This window comes from Lemur catta, chromosome 7 (genome assembly GCF_020740605.2).
Source record: "Lemur catta isolate mLemCat1 chromosome 7, mLemCat1.pri, whole genome shotgun sequence".
Classification (NCBI taxonomy): Eukaryota; Metazoa; Chordata; class Mammalia; order Primates; family Lemuridae; genus Lemur; species Lemur catta.
Genome location: NC_059134.1, coordinates 52008468 through 52027503, shown reverse-complemented (window position 1 = coordinate 52027503; position 19036 = coordinate 52008468).

Genomic DNA, 19036 nt, shown 5'->3' with positions numbered 1-19036 from the left:
AGAAATTACCAAAAATATCCAGCCTTCAACATACACACACCATGCTGACTTCTGCCAGTGTTGCTGCATTTGGCTGGTCAGAAATTTGCATAACATCCATGGTGATAAAAAAAAGGGAGAGATGCTATATGAACTGGAAAGAAATGGAGGGTAAGGCATTGTACCCTTTATTCTTCTTTTTAAATAAAAAGTAGTAACCTCAGTATCAAGATTGTGCAAGACGGTCATGTAAGTTACTTTTAAACTCTTTTTATTGCCTCTTATGAAGCTGTCTTTCATATGTCGTGTTAGCTCAACACTTCACATCTTGTAGCTCAGAATGTCATGTGTACACTTTATTCCGACCGTCTACAATACATCTGAATTCTAACCCTTTTCTCGATTCCTTCTACCCCTGCAGAGAGACAATTCAAATACTGAGTTCTTGAATCACACCTTATATTCATTTCCTAAGTTTCTGGGTTTTTTTTTTTTTAACTCTTGCCTACTTTATTCAGTGTTTTCCTCTACAAAAGCTTAGCCAAGCAAGAGATTTAAATTATGCACAACCTAGAGTTACAAAAATGAAAGGAAGTGAAAGACATTTTTCTAACATGCTCACCCTCTGCTCCCATGAAATATGCCTTATGGTGGAACTATACAGAACCTTTTGTGCCTTATCTGTTTCCATAAATTAAGACCTCTAATTTGGGTTCTTTTAGAAGGTTAGGGGAAATTAATATGTCCAAGGCCACCAAAATCAAAATATTGATGGTCTTTCAACATTTCCTAAAGAATAGATTTAATGTAAATCAAATGTAACATACCATTCCCACAGCTTATGAAAAAACTTTGAGTTATAGTTTTACTATGTTCCTTTGAGGTGTATTTTCCAAGAAGAAAACACTGATGCTACAGATTTAGAGAAAAAGGTTTGTTTTTGCACATTCATATAGTATTCAGTCTCTAAGTTTATGTAATAGTTACTCAAATTCCCTTGATACTTCCCTAGCCCACATTCTGGGTCTTCTCTCCCTACAGCAAACTGAAAATACAACTGAAAATAAATTAAATATTCATCAACCTAAAAAGATTTTCTACTTCTCTCTAGGGAACAGCCACAGGGAGAAATGCAGTAATATATAATCATTTTTAGAAACAACCCAATATAAAACTATTCACTATAATATTCACTTGTTATGCATTATCTTTATTTTTCTAGAATACTGTAATTCATAATTTTAGTGTTTCTAGTTTGCTTTAAAAAAAAAAATAACCTAACTACCAGCTACCTCTCACTCAGATGGTTTTTACCTAAAAATAAAAACTCACAAAACATTACTTTTATCTATTGGCAACATACTGCGATTTTTATTTTTTTGTGGATGATAATGATTTCAATGTTTGTTTTGTTTTTCTTTTTCTGACCAATTCTAATTATATCTAAAGATAACTTCTTAAATGCTTTCCAAAAGTTAGAGATAGTAAGAGTCACCTTTGGAACTTACCATTCTAGCAGTGATACACTGTCCTCAAATTTGCATAAAATAATATTATATTAATCAAATATTGGATTTACATGAAGCCTTCCTAAAGCTATTTTTTATTCTATGGTCTTGAGTGAATGTCAGTTCAAATGCCCAATGGACTTATGATGGATAGTGTAAGTCCATTTTTATAGTACAAATGCCAATTTTAGCATAAAAACCATATAAAAGATAAAATTATCTACTTTTTAAATCAAGGCTAAATTCCATAGTGAGCTGATACCCCTAAAACTGCTAAAAATAATAGAAGAACCTAATTTAGGCATGCCTGGGGTAAAAGCAAGTTTATGGAAGAGATGGGTTCACTGCCTTGGGCCAATGATATCATTAAAAATAAAATGAGAGAAGCCAAATTACACAAAACACTTTTGCATCCAAGGGGAAAAAAGTATTAATTTATACTGTAGATGGCAACACAAATGTAGGCCAGGCAGTTTGAAACCAATAAGAGGTAAGAATGTAATTACAGAATATATATCTGAGCTAATAGCATTTGTCACATGTGGTGGTAAAACTGCTCTTGGTAATTATTCAAAAATCTAAGAGAATAAGAAAGTCTCCTGAAGGCTGATGGTGAGGAGAAGTAAATTTTTAAGTTTATCACCTCCTCTATAACAAAATTCTATAATTGGTTACTATCCATGCAGTTTGTAAAGATTTCAAAAAAACATAGTGATTTTAGAGGCCTACCTGGGTTTAAAAGAGGTGATGCTAACAACATATTTTTCTTTCAATGGTCTCTTTACTAAGCAGTTATTTTAAAAGACAGTAATTTCAGTAAAGATTTGACAATGCCTCAAATGAAGTAGAACCTTTCCAACATGATGAAGGTATGTAGAATAAAGTATGCATAGTTAGATGTATTTGTACTTTAACCACTGCTGACAATTAATGTGAATTGTTACATCATCATCAAACCAGAGGGAGACTTTCTGGCAGGTTGTTGGACTACATCCTGTTCGAAGATATAGATGCAAATCCAGACACAAAGGAGACTTACTTATTAAATTCATTGATGGCAACAGGGCTGACTGACTAAGCTAATTAAACTGTATCATAGATGTAAGGTTTAAAAGGCATTAGTAGAAAGCGTATAATAACTGTATTTAATTTTAAAATTCACGTGCTTACTCTGTGCAAGGCACAGTGGAACACTACAAAAATCTATCTCAGTGTCTTCCAATCTTCTCTGATTGTGATTCACTAAAAATACAAATTTTTGTATACCATCTCAGAAATCTGAAATCAAAATAATATTCATGGGAGGTTATTGGAAAGCAATTATTAAAAAAAGTCAATAATTGCTATTATGGTGAAGATTTTGGTAACACTCATCTATGTCAAAGAGCCCTTAACTCAAGAAATTAACAAGACATAACATACAAAATGTCTGTAGAAGTTCTTTGTAAACAGTAAATGGCTCTATGCATGAGAAGATTATTACTAATATTATTATTATTTACCACTAAGTTAAAAAGCAGGGCACATATAATGGATTTTCAATATGGAAAATTGATGTTTTTCTCAGAATTGTTTTAACAAAGGCAAAATTGCCATGGTAACAAATCTTTGTCTTTTTTTTTTTTACCCCCATATCTTTTTAAAGCTGAATGAGATTGGCTGATGTGTCTATACAAGGGAGAGGTGTTTTAATGATTTTTTCAGTAGATTTTCTGTTTTACCTAAAGCTGTGGTTAGGGGATGTACTCAATGTGCTGAATAAAAACCAAAAGTAAAGGAAATCCAGGAGATCTGCGACACATCAGTCATACCTTAATTAATACAAATGTGAAATCTGTAAAGAAAACCTGGATGAAGTGGCCAAAGTGGTCAGTGACATCACAGAGAATGGCAGATGATTTTCTCCGCCCTGTGCTAGCAGTTCCCTGGAGTCTGAAGGTGGACTCACACACCTAAATTGATGCGTAGATAAGCTAGTGGGATATTTCCTATTTCTCCTTAGCTGATAAACTTCCTTTGTTCCTCAAGTCCTGAGCTAAAGACTTTATACTTCCTCAGTTACCCTAAATCAGATCCCTTGACTCAGGGGGAATATTCATTTTCGTTAACACAACAACCCATTAAATCAAGATTCTTATTTGGATTTGCCAAGCAAATATTTTATATGCAATCACTGTAATGTAAAATACCTAGAATATGAGGCAGCATTGGGCATATTATTTTCCATTGTGTGTTGGAAATATTATGGGCTGTGGGTTTTTTGCTGTTGTTACATTTAAGAATAGTGAGGAATTTAAAAGAAAAAACAATAGAGGGTCAAAAAAAAAAAACCCACACACATACAAATCGACAACTCAGTCATCATGAGAAACAAATAATGGATTGGAAACTATCAGTCTAAAGAAAACCATGAGTATATGATATGGTCATTGTTGCTGGGTGTGTGAAAAGATAATATATAAAAGTGGCCTGACTAAAACTTTATTGCTACGGGATGCAAGGTTTCATTTCTATGAAAGAAAACCATCGGCGTTCTAAATGGCACGTTTTTTAGAATGATTGAGCACTATCCTGTTACTTGAGCATTCAATAAAACAATTTATAATCAGTTTAAGAATGTTTTATTTTGTGTTACTCCATAGAAAGAAGAGTGAGGTGTTTTTTCAAATTATTGCTTCTATTTAAACAATGATGATGATAATCAATATTATTATAAAAGCAAATGCATAATTATAATTAGAAATGAACATTACCTTGGAAAACTAACCTAGAAAATAAAAAAGTTCAAATCATCACCTTTGCCCATTCACAGATTCAATTGACACATAGTAGGTAGATAATAAGTTTTCTTCAAAGCTAGGAATTTACTAAGGAATATGTCTTTCTGAAAAATATGCAGGTTGCCCCCGGAGGCATATACTTGAAGGCAGCAGCACTGAGATGTCCTCAGACACTGAAGCAAATGAGGAAGGTCCAAAAATATCCTGCTCCTTAAACAGGTTGATTTTTTTTTTTACCTAGTGTGATTTATGCAGAGAATCTGTAAAATATTCCAGTTCATCAAAAGTCTAATTTACATACATTTAAAGTACATTGTGGGAAATAATTAGCTGAATGCATCACAATTCAGAGAGTGAATGTTGACTGGGGATTTTTAGAGCCTTAAATGGAAAATGTGGAGGTTAAATAAGTATACTAGATTGGTAGGAGAAAAAAAGAAAAAAAAAAGAAAAATGTAACATGGGGACAGTGAGAGAGAGAGAGAGCCATGGGAAAGAGAGGGAGAGGGAGGAACAAACAGCAGGAAGTTGCTTTCTTTGCATTGCTTCACATCCTAAACTCATGTGAAATAAAGGACTCTATATTCATTTGTCCCCCTATATTTTACAATTAAATAATTGTGTTCTTACTGGCAATTGACTTGAAATATGTTAAAATTATTACAGATCTATGTACGTCTAGTAATCACATCTCACCAAGTTTTAGGTTAGAAAGTTGCAAGGAAAGAGACATTCACTTGTGAAAATCGAAGTAAATTCCAAGTCAAGATTGTACTACTTCCCATCACTGATAGATACCAGTAAAGTCTCAGTTGAAAATCATAGGTATTTTAATAATTTTGAAGAGCATCTAATGTTTAGTGGTAATTTTCTAAATGTGTGAATATTCAAGGTTATTACCTCACCTAAGTGCACATTTGGGAATAACACCCACTGGGTGTCGGGCAGATGTGGGGGGGGGAGGGGATGGGTGTATACCTACATAATGAGTGCGATGTGCACTGTCTGGGGAATGGACAGGCTTGAAGCTCTGACTTGGGGGTGGGGGGCATGGGCAATATATATAACCTAAACTTTTGTACCCCTATAATTAGCTGAAATTAAAAAAATTACTTTATAATGCTCTTTATCTTTACTTACAATCATATGGAAGCTGGTCCTGATAAATACAGTGCTTTTATTATACCTGAGTTTACTCCAAGGCAAGTGGAACAAGACATTTGAGCTTCTATTCACCATTTAGGTCTCAAACAAGTGGAATGTTACATGCTAACTTCTTGAAATTAAATCAGGAATTATTAACTTCTGTTTATTTTCATACTTTAAGCTATAGAAAGCTTATGTGGAAACAATTTCAAAAGACCTTTCTGCTATTTTTTAAAGGAAGGCATACAAGGAATTATTAGTTGACATAGGCTGATTGCCCAAATAAATGGCTGCAGTTGAAGACAGTATGGATAATACAGGAGGCACCCAGAGAGAAAGCTAATTCAAGACCTAGAGAGCAAATCTCCACTTGTGAATCTAGCCAAAATATGCTCTAAATAATGCCATTATTAAATAGCAAATTAAAGAATTAATCAGATTATCTGCCATTCAACTTCTCAGTTTTGTTGGAGTAAAATGCAATTAAAACCAATCCTGTTTAACTGGATCTCCCTCACCCACACCCAAGTCTTCTAAATTGGAAATACTTACCAATAATAATCATGTCCTTTATTTGCATAGTTCCTTCACTTTTGCTATATATATTTACAGAACTCTAATTCCCAAAAGCATGTCCCCAACACCACCAATTCCAAAGAGTTATTTCCAGCCAAGAGATATGCTTCCTAAATGAATGCCAGAGCTGCCTCCCAGCACAGAAAGATAGGGATATTGAAAAGGAATAAGGAGGCTAAGACAAGGGCTACACTGTAGCTTTGGTAATTGGTTAGCTAGATTAACGTCTTTAAAAGACATAAGAACATCTATATTTTGATTTAAAACTAAGGTATATATCTGTATGTGTGTATATATAGTTTTATTTTGTTTTATTCTATTTATATTTTCATATTCATAGATATATAAATGTTTCTTCCAGTATGTATATGCAGATATATTAAACTATTTATATATATATCTATATATATGCTATTCAAATGCAGTATAAATACTCCGTGGAAAACATGTAATTTCATTGCTTTCTTTATGAAGTATTTTCTTCATTGAAGTATCTTGATACATTAATATGTATAAAATGTGCAGTAAATGTGTATTATTAAATACACAGAAAACATAAATGTATTTTTTAAAATGTATGCACATAAAAAATAAAAGTTAGGTCATATAAAGTTAGAAAATGAGGCATAGAGTGAAGAAATCTGTAACTAACCAATTGATTTGAAAAGCAGAAAATACCATGAAAGGACATTTTCATTACACCGGCACCCCTTCGCCATGTAACAGAAAGTTAGCACTGTTCTTCCTGGCTGTCAACTTGGACCACTGAACTAGGAATATAAAAGTTAGTTACTCTTTTTTACCACTAGGTGGCTCACGTTCTATACCTATGGCTGAGCAGAGATGCCACTGTGGCCCCAGAAAAGGAGGCAAATAAAATTCCCACTGGAGAGAGTACAGAAAGGAGAAAAGTGATCCTTTCATAGCAAACTGAAGTCTGGAACTAAGAAACACCTGAGCTACAGCTAAGACTTTTCCAGCAGTTCCCTTCAAAACTGTCTTTACAGAGACAAGATAATTAGAAAAGTTGGTTTTAGACTAGAAACATTTAAAAGCCACATGGGAACCTGTCTAATAACCATTCTGTGCTCAAGTCCAAAGGGTTTCACATACTTCTCAAATGCATTTATAATGTGAGGCAGATACACAGGGAATAAAAAGAAGCAAGTGAGAGAGAGGAAAAAAAGCAAACTTGAAATTAACAACACTAACAATAAATGACATTATTTAATTTTGACTGAATTCAGAATTAGAATGGAAAAAAATAAGGACTAGAGAAATAAAAATAAGTCAGCAAAGATGGAAAATTTAACAGGGAAAATAAGTTCACTTTTCTAGGTTTGCAAGATGGCTCTTAGCAATCAGCCCCTTCACCAAACTGCATTTTAGTAGAGAGAATATAATAGGGCAGTAGCCATAGAAGCTTGTAACACCATCCAATGTATTGCTATAAAAAGCCTTACCATCTGGATCCTAATTCTCCTCAATATTGAGATTGTAAAGCATTTTCATCTTTTCATTCTAATTTACAGCTATCACTCAGTGCAGCCCTGAAGGGTGTATACAGTATATGCCATTGTTAGAGCTAGTGTATAATCCAAGGCAATTTGGGGAAAATCAGCTTGTGAGTATAAGTACATGGTTTTCTTGGTATTCAGCACCTGTATGCATTTCATAAAAGCTTATAGGTTTCTCTTGCAGTTTTTTCTTCCCTTTTTTTTTTTTGCCTTGGTCAGCATGGATCTGCAAAGTCATCATGCATATGTAGAAATATCTGTGGGCTGCACCATCAACTCTACCTCACTGATTAGCAAGAATTGAAATGTATGTGACCTAACAGCACTGAATGTTGTTGATGACCCATTTGTTTGATGTAATCTGTAGTATTAATTCATTGCCTTTATTAAAAAATAAATCCCCAAAACACCAATTCACCAAGCTGTGCAGGAAGGGCTATCAGATGTAGGGGGAAAAATTGTTTAAAAGCTAAGAAGGCTGGTGACTTGGAGCCAGACAGAGTGACAGAGAAGTCATTACCTCTGGCTCCAAATGAAATGAAATGGATTCCCCATCAGCAAAGACAGCTTTGAATGGTGATCCATAATGTGGAAGCAATGGCTGACTCAGAAATCTACTTGCCTGGAGAGAAGGGCAAGTGAGGGAGACCAAGAAGAAGAAAGCTAGCTCAACAACTGAATTAAATTACCTTTCACCTCCACAGAAGGCCTGGTTAAGATCATATCTTTGGATTTCTTAGGTTGCTGATTGAGTTGGACATCTTTGGCAAAAGAAAAAAAAAGTATCCTGTCTCTCTCCAAGATTCCATTCCAAGTGCATACCACCCACCCAGCATGAAAAGAAGAATTATATGCTTTCTATCTCCCTTGCTGGTTCTGAACTTTTTATTTTACTAAGAGCAATATCAAATCCTTGGACTGAGCCATCAGCTGTCACAGCACCATGGAGAGAGTAATATGAGCAGGTTCATTTCAATTTGATCATGAATCAAAGTGTAAAGTAACATAAAGTTGTGCTCTCTTGCTGTATTTGTGATTGTATAGCATACTGCAGAATTTACTTTGTCAAGTTACTTTATGAGCATTTAATATAGAAACTACAGATATTATAGGGGCCAAAGGCAATACCAGAAAGTATATGTTAAATATTTGTTATGGATGGAATGTCTCTATTGAATGCTGCAGAGGGATCACTTGCATTAAACATTAATGACAAGTGAAGGAGGCAACTCTTCTCTCTCCCCTATCTTCTAACGAGGCAGCAGACATATAGACTTGTGCATATGGTCTTTTTGATTGAGGTCTGGGTCCCTAGAGTTATCAGAGGAGAAGGTATCTAGCTGTCTAAGCTTGAAAATTCTTGACCCCAGGTGATACCTTGACTCTTACGCATAAACCTAGATCTACCTGAAAGTTTTATGCCATGCTCCCCCACCAGAGCTAAGGTCATTCACATAAGATAGACACCATTGACAGCTTGGAGGCACTCCCCAGGAGAGTAATGAAAAGAGACACTGACTTTTTTATAAGTGTAGTACACATACAAAGTGATGCTCATAAAAACAGTCACAAAAACTGTCTTCTGACTAATTTTCTGCTTACCAAAAACTCCCCTAAAACCTTAGTTCTGAACTCAGTGATACCTCAGAGATACCAGAAGCCTGACTTGTGTATAGGACTAGAAAAAAAGGTTAAACAACCTTTTCGTTATGACCAGTTAAACTAAATTGGACAAATTATGATTATCAGTCTCTCATAAAACTTCTGTGAAATGATGTTTATGAAATAATTAAAATGAATATCAAGGGATAGTGATATTAAAAAGTATTTGAATTTTTTCTGTATTAATTTTTCTTCACCTGGAATTTTGGCTAGGAAAACATGTACAGTGAAGGAATATTAGGAGTGATAACTCATTCAGATTAACATCACTAAAGCAAGGAGACACAAGTCAACAAACTATAGTTTTGTTTTAAGTTTTACAAATACAGATCTGTTAACTAAGAAATTCCCAAGTGCAATCCTAGAATCTAGTGCATTTTAGCAGAAATCCCTTCCAGTTAACACTTAACTGTGTCAAGAAATCAGTTTACGGATTCACCACAACAGATTGAGTTATGTCAACAAAAAACTTCCCCTCTTCAAATCCACATCCTCCTTCGTATATGTCTAAGAGCTCAGAAAGATGAAAAGACATTTGATTCCTGGCTTTCTCTAACAAATACAGCAATTTGCATGAATATTAAACTTCTGTGATTCAGCAACTTTCGCTCCCATCTATATCACTGAATGTTAAATGCTGAAGAAGAGTTTGAATCCATAGCTCACACCACTCTGCTTTTATTTTAGAAGACTGAGTTATGTTTTTTCCCCCAGCAGAAGGAAAGGAGAGAGCATTTAAAGGTCTTTAAATTACACATGCAGAGTTGCATAACAATTGTCAACTAACTCAAAAGGTTAGAAATGCATACTTATGCTAAATGTGAAGTTGCCTATGAATCACAAAATGAGGCTGCGTCTCATTATTTGTAGAATATTCGTAAGAGTGGGGAGAGAGAAGTAGAGTTACCATCTGCACTAAAACTTTAATCAGAAAAATCGCTGCTGAACTATCAAGCCCTTACCGTTCTGTTTCCTTTAATAAAAAAAAAAAAAAAAAAGACTTCCTCAGTTAAAGTAAATGCTATGATTGAGAAGGTTTTCCAATATCCAAAACAAGAAATTGCAAGAGCCTACCTGAAAGTGGATGGTGAGGTGGCCGGCACGTTAGGAAAGAGAGCGAGTAGGAAGCAGTCTTGCCTTCAGTATGGAACCACCTCCTCCCCAGGCAGACTGGCTTTTGGAAGAGGGTGCCCTTCTGCCAGGGCTGGGGAAGCAGCTGGGAAGAAGTGGCCGTCTGCCACTAGCTGTGACAGCTGCGTGTTACCGGGTCTCTCAGAAACTGGACTCCAGCGCTCCTCCAACAAATCAGGCAGTGGCCGCTGGTACCTCAGCAGAGGGAGCTGGGACTGCAGTTTCTACTGCCGCCTCACTTAAGGAGATAGCGCTGGTGTGTGTGTACGTGTGTGTGTGTGTGTGTGTGTGTGTGTGTGTGTGTGTGTGTGTGTGTGTGTGCGTGTGCGCGGGCCCGCGTATGTGCGCACACTAACTGCCGGCTCCAGGCTGAGCCGATGTGTTCTGCATACTCAAAATGCTCATGCCAGGAGGAGGCTCCTCCGCACAGACCCCAGCCTCCCGCTGAGGAATCACAGTCCACTGACCTTGCTCCTGGGGAATCTAGCTGAACTGCTCGCTCATCAATAGATTCAACAGTCAGTCAAATAAAGGAGATCGGATCAGCCATACATAGAGAGACGCACGCTTCCCCCACAGGCACAGAAATTCAAAATAAATAAATAATAAGACATCTCTATTCAACATTTAATATCCAAAATTGATTTTTGTTCCCTTTCAGTCCTTATGTCTTGAGCACAAAGTCTAATTGATGAGCCCCTAAGTTAAAACTTTTCAGGTTATTTTCCCAGGCAAGATAGGATCATACTCAGAAGTCAATTCAAAACATTTATTCTACAGAGATCTATCAGGTGCCAACTTGAATTTATAAACATCAAATTATGATGGCTTGAACTAATAAACTACTTTCAAAACAAAGGATTCCATATCATAGCAGAAATGTTTTTGAACAGAGACCGAATCTATGTTCAAATACAACCGCAGTTTCCTTTAAACATTAATCCAATGAAAATTATGAGACAAAGCTCAAATTAAGAAATACAATGCAGTGGAAAGAGCAGAAATGAGAATTCAGATATTTGGTGTCAGTCTGAGATCTTTCATGGAGTCCCATGATCATTACTACATTGTCTGTAGTAACGACGACGGTAATGCTGAGCATTGCCACCACAAAAGGCACACAGTGTCGGCCAACATTCATTGAGCTACTAGCCAGGCATTGTGTTAGGCATCCTGCATATATTAATATTTTTAATCCTTACAACAGTATCATGAGATAGATCATATTATCCCCATTTTGCAAATTAGGCCAGGCACAGAGCTGGAAAGTCACTGTCTAACAAGCTTTCCTGGGTTCACCTTTATCAATTCATGGAAATGTGGAACTTATTTAATTTTATACCACTTTTTATTTTGAAATAACTTTGAACATACAAAAAAGTTAAGAGTAATACAAAACCTTGTATGTATTTTACTCAGATGTATTTATTATTACCATTAACATTTCCCTCATTTGTTTTATCAATTGATCTTTATACAAATAGATGGAGAGAGAGATTTGAGCCATTTGAAGATAATATGCACACATCATACCCCTTTACTAAGTACTTTAGTGTACATTTTATAAGAGTACAGGTATTTCTCTATATAACCAAATACTTTTATCAACTTAAGTAACTTTAACACTAATATAAGTTTGATCAAATTTAATGTCCATTTCCCAATTTGTCACTTAAACCAACAATGGCCTTTATAGCGTTTTTTCTCTGGAAGTGTATTCAACTTTAGGGCAGGTATTACATTTAGTTGTCATGTCTTTTTGGTCTACTTTAATCTGAAAATTCCACAGCTTTTCTTTCACTTTTTTTTTATGGTTGTGTTATTTTTATTTATTTATTTATTTATTTTTATTTCAGCTCATTATGGGGGTACAAAAGTTCAGGTTATATATATTGCCCATGCCCCCCCATCCCCCCGAGTCTGAGCTTCAAGCGTGTCCATTCCCTAGACAGTGCTCATAGCACTCATCACGTAGGTATGCACCCATCCCCTCCCCCTATTCCCGCCAGTCAGAACTTCAAGCGTGTCCATTCCCTAGAGAGTGTGCATCGCACTCATCAAGTAGGTATACACCCATCCTTTCCCCCCAGCCCCCACCTCTGTCCGATACCCAATTGGTGTTATTTCCAAATGTGCACTTAGGTGATGATCAGGGAAACCAGTTTGCTGGTGAGTACAGGCGGTGCTTATTTTTCCATTTTGGGGATGCTTCACTTAATAGAATGGATTCCAACTCTCTCCAGGAGAACCAAAGAGATGCCATATCACCATTATTTTCTTATAGCTGAGTAATATTCCATGGTATACCTATACCACATTTTGCTAATCCATTCATGAATTGATGGACATTTGGGTTGTTTCCACATCTTCGCAATTGTGAATTGTGCTGCTATAAACATTCGGGTGCAGGTGTCCTTTTTATACAATGACTTTTGTTCTTCTGGGTAGATGCCCAATAATGGGATTGCTGGATCGAATGGTAGGTCTACTTGAATCTGTTTAAGGTATCTCCATATTGTTTTCCATAGTGGTTGCACTAGTTTACAGTCCCACCAGCAGTGTATGAGTGTTCCTGTCTCTCCGCATCCACGCCAACATGTGTTGTTTTGGGATTTTTTGATAAAGGCCATTCTCACGGGAGTTAAGTGGTATCTCATTGTGGTTTTGATTTGCATTTCCCTGATGATTAGCGATGTTGAACATTTTTTCATATGTTTGTTAGCCATTTTTATATTTTCTTTTGAAAAATTTCTATTCATGTCCTTTGTCCACTTTTTGATAGGGTTGTTTGATTTTTTCTTACTGATTTTCCTGAGTTCTAAATAGATTCTTGTTATCAGTCCTTTATCTGATGTGTAGTATGTGAAAAATTTTTCCCATTCTGTAGGTTGTCTGTTTACTCCCATGACTGTTTCTTTGGCTGTGCAGAAGCTTTTTAATTTGATCTGGTCCCATTTATTTATTTTTGTTGTTGCTGTGGTTGCCTTAGGGGTCTTCTTCATAAATTCTTTGCCTAGGCCAATGTCTGTAAGAGTCTTTCCTACGTTTTCTTCTAGAATTCTAATAGTTTCCCACCTAAAGTTTAAGTCTGTTATCCACCGTGATTTGATTTTTGTGAGAGGTGAAAGCTGTGGGTCCTGTTTTAGTCTTCTACATGTGGCTATCCAGTTTTCCCAGCACCATTTATTAAGAGACAAATGCATAGAAGGAGAATACATTTGTCTCTTTTTTAATAAAACATTCCTAATTTTGCATTTATATCATGTTTCTTAATGATTAGATTCAGGTTATGCATTCTCAGATGGAATATTGTATAGGCTCTTGTATTCTTCTCAGAAGATCATTTCTGAAGGCATACAAGGTCCACTTATCCATCCCTGGTTTTGAACATTTTGATAACCCTATCATACTTTTTCTTCTATTTCTATACTCTGTAATTACTGTTTTTGCCCTTTTAACTCTTTAGCAATCTATGAAAAAACACTTTAAAGCCATGCAAATATCTTACATCACATCAAAATTTCCCCTTGTGTTTAATATCCATTGATTCTATGATTGTGGCAAAATAATAATTTTCCAACTCTAATACTCTCCACATCCAGTACACTAGATGTTTTATTGTTAGCAAGAGCTCTCTCTTATTTGCCCTCTCTCTCTTTCCCTCTTCACTTCCTCCCTATTTTTCTCTCCTTTATCAGAAAAGATTCATGGATTCCAAATATTAAAGTGAGAATTAACATCAATTCTGCACAATCTTTTCCAGAAAATACAAGAGGAGGGAATATTTAGCAATTTATTTTATGAGATAAGAGTTACCCTGACACCAAACAAAACAAAAATAGCACAAAATAAGAAAACTACAGACTGATATCCCTCATAAATATAGAAACACAAATACTTGATGTAATATTAGCAAATAGAATTCAATAATACGTAAAAATAATTATACACTACAACTAAGTAGAATTTATTCCAGGAATGCAAGTCTGATTCACTATTCAAAAATCAGTAATGTAACTAATTACAGTAATGTAATTAATAAGTCACTGTATTAATAGGTAAAGAAGAAAAATCACATAATCATATCAATGGTTACAAAATTTATCTAAAAAAATTCATCACTCATGTATGATAAAAACATTGAGAAACTTAGAAACAGAGAGGAGCTACCTGAATTTGATGCATCATATTTGGACAAAACCTATAACTAACATTATACTTCAAGGTGACAGAATGAATTCCTTCCTGCTCATATCAATAAAAAGGCTAGGGTGTCAGCTCTTACTCAATATAATGCTAGAAATTCTAGTCCATGCAATAAGGAAAGGAAGAGAAAGAAAATGTGTACAGATTGATAAGAAAGAAATAAAAATATCCCTATTTGAAAAGTATTTAATTGTCTAGATATCCCAAGGAATCTATAAATTAAAAACAAACAAAAACTTGCACCTAATACAGGAGTGCAGCAAGATCTCCATAAACAATATCAACATCCAAAAATCAATTGTACTTCTATATACCAGCAATGAACATGTGGACACTGAAATTTAAAATATAGTATCATTTACACCAAAAAAATTAAATACTCGGTATATGTGTAACAAAACATGTTCAGGACTTGTATGAAAAAAATCAAAGATGTAAATAAACAGAGAGATACACCATGTCTATGGATTAGAAGCCTCAACATAGTAAAGATACCAATTGTCCCCAAACTGATACACAGGTTTAACACACTTCCTATCAAAATAACACAACACTTTTTTGTTAATATATAAATGATTGCTTGAAAATTTATATGGGAAAGCAAAGAAACTAGAATAGCTAAGATAATTTTAAGAAAGAATGACAGAAGAGAAATCAGTCTGCCTTATTTCAAGACATTATATAGCTACACTAGTCAATACTGAGAAGTATGGTGGAGGGATAGATATATTGATCAATAAGACAGAAGAGAGAACCCGGAAGTACACCCACACAAATATACTCAAGTGATTTTTTTTTTTGCAATGTTATAATGAACTGTATTAATTTTCAAATTGTGAAGCTCAGAACAATGTTTACATAAGTTATTAGTGTTTAATATAGTTGAGCCAAGTTTCTGGATATAAAAAATAAATATAAATATATGAACTAGATCCCACATATCAAAAAAATATAAATAATGAAACTGAAAGTACTATATAAACTGTCAGACAATAATAAAGGTGAAGTACTAGATATAAATTTTCTAAAGGATACATGTAAGATCTCTACCATTTAATAATAGCACTTTGTAGGGAGACTTTATAAGAGACCAAATGGATGAAAATATAATTAATATTCTCAGATTGGGAAGCTCAATATTTTACAGATATCAATTCCTCCAAAATATATGTATGCATTTAATGCAATTTCCATTAAATTTCCCAACTAATTTTGTGGAAACTTAAAAGCTCATTTTAAAATTTTATAGAAAAGCAAAGACCCAAATAGAAGCTCACAGACTCTTGATAAACAACAAGGTGGGACGGTATGTCTTACCAAACATCTAGACTTATTTTAGTCCTATGGTAGTTAGGTCAGCATGTTACTGGTCCAAGGATAGATATATAAACCACCGCAGAACACAGATTTCAGAGACATATCATACATTAACAAAATCTCGATATCTAATGGACTTGTCACTGGGAAGCAGTGGGGAAAGGACAATATTTTCAATTGATAATCAGAGGACAATTAGGTTCTTAGGGGAAAAAATGAAATCAAACCCCTAATTCATGAAAGATAACAATCAGGTAAATTCATTTAATGCCTAAATGTGAAAAGTAAAAGAAAAGCAACTCTTAGGAGAAATAAGATGGAACAACCTTGAAATTTTGAAGGATTTCTTACAATAAGACAGCAAAACACCACCACTAGGAAGTAAAAGAGGAAAAATAAAAAAACACCATTTCACCAACCATGCTTCTGGTATTTGTCCCAGTCTGCAACTTTTTGTCACTAGTCAGAAAAATTTAGAAACTTTTGTAACAGTTTGGATTTTATGTTTATTGAACATAATTTTTAAAATTATGTTTGTATTTGGAATATCTTGTCATTTTATTACATACATGATAATACATTTGCATTTTACTAATCACTTGCCAATGACTATAATTTTTTAATGATATACAAAGAGAAGTAGTAAAATAGAAAATGTTAAAATTTTCCAAAACTATCTATTTAGTGAAAGACAATCCAAGAATGAAAAGACAAGCTACAAAATAGGAGATGATTATCATATATTAATTGTCAGGGGAGCTTTATGTTAAAAATCATAAATATTTGTAAAAAAATCAGACCGATTTAAAAATGGGCCAAAAAAAGTGAATAGACACTTTAGGAGGATCCCTAATGCTCAGTAAGTCATGAGAATTGCTAAACTTTATGATAATTGGGAAAATTAATATTTAAACCACAAGGAAGCTACAAGTCAGCAGATCAACAAACATTAAAATGTCTCACAACCCTAGATGGTGAAGATGCTGCTGGCCAACATCCCTTAGAAATATTTTGTGCATCTACTAAATCTAAACATGGGAAATGAACTGCAATTCTACTTCCAGTTCTAAGAACCCAACAGAAATGCTCACACATGCAACCCACATGACACATGGGGGACAACCACAGCAGAGAAACCTGTGAAAACCATACAGTAAAAACATGGAAATGCCCTCTAGGTGGTTGGATAAATAAATATAAGTGCATTCACACTGCTGAAGGGTACCCCATGGTGAATGAAGACCGAGCATTCACCTCTTCAGTCACTGTGCAGAGGCAGAACACAGGCTCTTGTACCCTTGTCCCCTGTGGCTCCTGGATAGATCTGAAGGATACTACAAGCATACACTTTCCAATAAGTTCAATAACATCCTGGGGCTGGAGACTGTCCATTCCCTCTTTGATACTTAGACATCATATGGGAGAAGGCGGGTCCTCCAAAAAGATGTTGGGGTGAGATGAGCCCTGTGAAGTCAGGGAAGAACTCATGTTCTAGTGAGAATTTCAAGGGTAGGAGTCCTGAGTCCATGGTGGGGCTGAGTCTCCTGCAGAGGTGTCTCTCGGCCTGGCCAGTGATGGAGATTGTGGCTTCTGCTACTGGGAAGATTCTCAAGGGGCTAGGAAAAGGGGGTCTGCAAAAACATGGCCCCCTCACTGACCCTCTCCTGATGACAGGACCTCAGGAGCAGAGGTTCTGGGGCATGTGCCTAGAACACCTTGAACTTCCAGGTTTCGCTACCCCAGCAATTGCTGGAGTTGTTGCCATAGCTGTTGCCTACAGTATTTGGCCCAGATGTTCTTGAACCACACCTACACTTGGTCCTGGTTCAGATTTAGCCTGGTGGCCAGGGTGTCCTGATCCTTGTAGGTCAAGTACTTGTTCTTCTGAAAGCATTCCTCCATCCAGCTCCTGTTGCTGTTCCTTGTTGTAGACCTTGAGCTCCTGCATTTACCTGGGGTGGGGCGGGGCTGTGTGAGGGTCAGGGTAAGGGATGGGGATGGAGTGCCTATGAAATACTTAGATTCGTGTAGCCTCTATCCTGCTCTGATTGCTGTGAATCCTCAAGTGATTTTTAACAAATGTGCAAAAGAAATTCAGTGGAGGAAAGATAGCTTTTCAAAAAATGGTGCCGGAACAACAAGACATATATGAGAGAAAAGTGAACTTTGACCTACATCTCACACTTTACATAAAAACTAACTCAAAATGAGCATAGACCTAAATATAAAAGGTAAAATCATAAAAATTTTAGGCGAAAATCCTCAGGATATAGGGCAAGACAAAGAGTTCAACTTGACACCAAGAGCATGAAAAGGAAAGTATAAAAGGAAAACAGATGAATAGGATGTCATCAACATTTAATTAAAATGATTGTTCTATTAAGAGAATGAAAAGATAAGCTACACAGTGGGAGAAAATATGTACGCAGCACATATATGAGAAAGGCTTAGTATCTAAAATATATAAAAAACCCTCAGAACTCAACAGTAAACAAACAATACAATTAGAAAAGGACATAAATAGATATTCAAAGATAATATGCAGCTGGCATTAAAAACACATGAAATGATGTGCAAAATCATTAGCCATTTGAGGAAAGTAAATTAAAACCACAATGATATATCACAATACAAGTACCAGAGTACCTAAAATTATATTTATATATATATATAATAGTAACACCACCAAATGCTAGCAAGGATTCAGAGACACTTGATCACTCATACATTACTGGTGGGAATATAAACTGTTGCAACCACTTTGGAAATAAAGTGAATATTTTCTTAAAAAATAAAACATGCAGCTACATATGATAAAGCAATTGAACTCCTGGACATTTATCCTGGAGAAGCAAAGATATTACGTTCACACAAAAACTGGTACATGAATGTTCTCGAACTCCTGACCTCGAGCGATCCACCCGCCTCGGCCTCCCAGAGTGCTAGGATTACAGGCATGAGCCACCACGCCCGGCCTTAAAAACTGGTACATGATGTTTATAGAAGATTCACTCATAATAACCAAAAACTGGAAATAACCCACATGTGCTTTAAAAGGAGAATAATTAACAGAACTGCAGCATATATGTACCATGATATATTGTTCAGCAATAAAAAGGACCAAACTATTCATATATGCAACAATTTAGATGAATACCAAGAGAATTATGATCCACTTGGAGCTTATTCTTGTGGATGGTGTGAGGAATGGAAA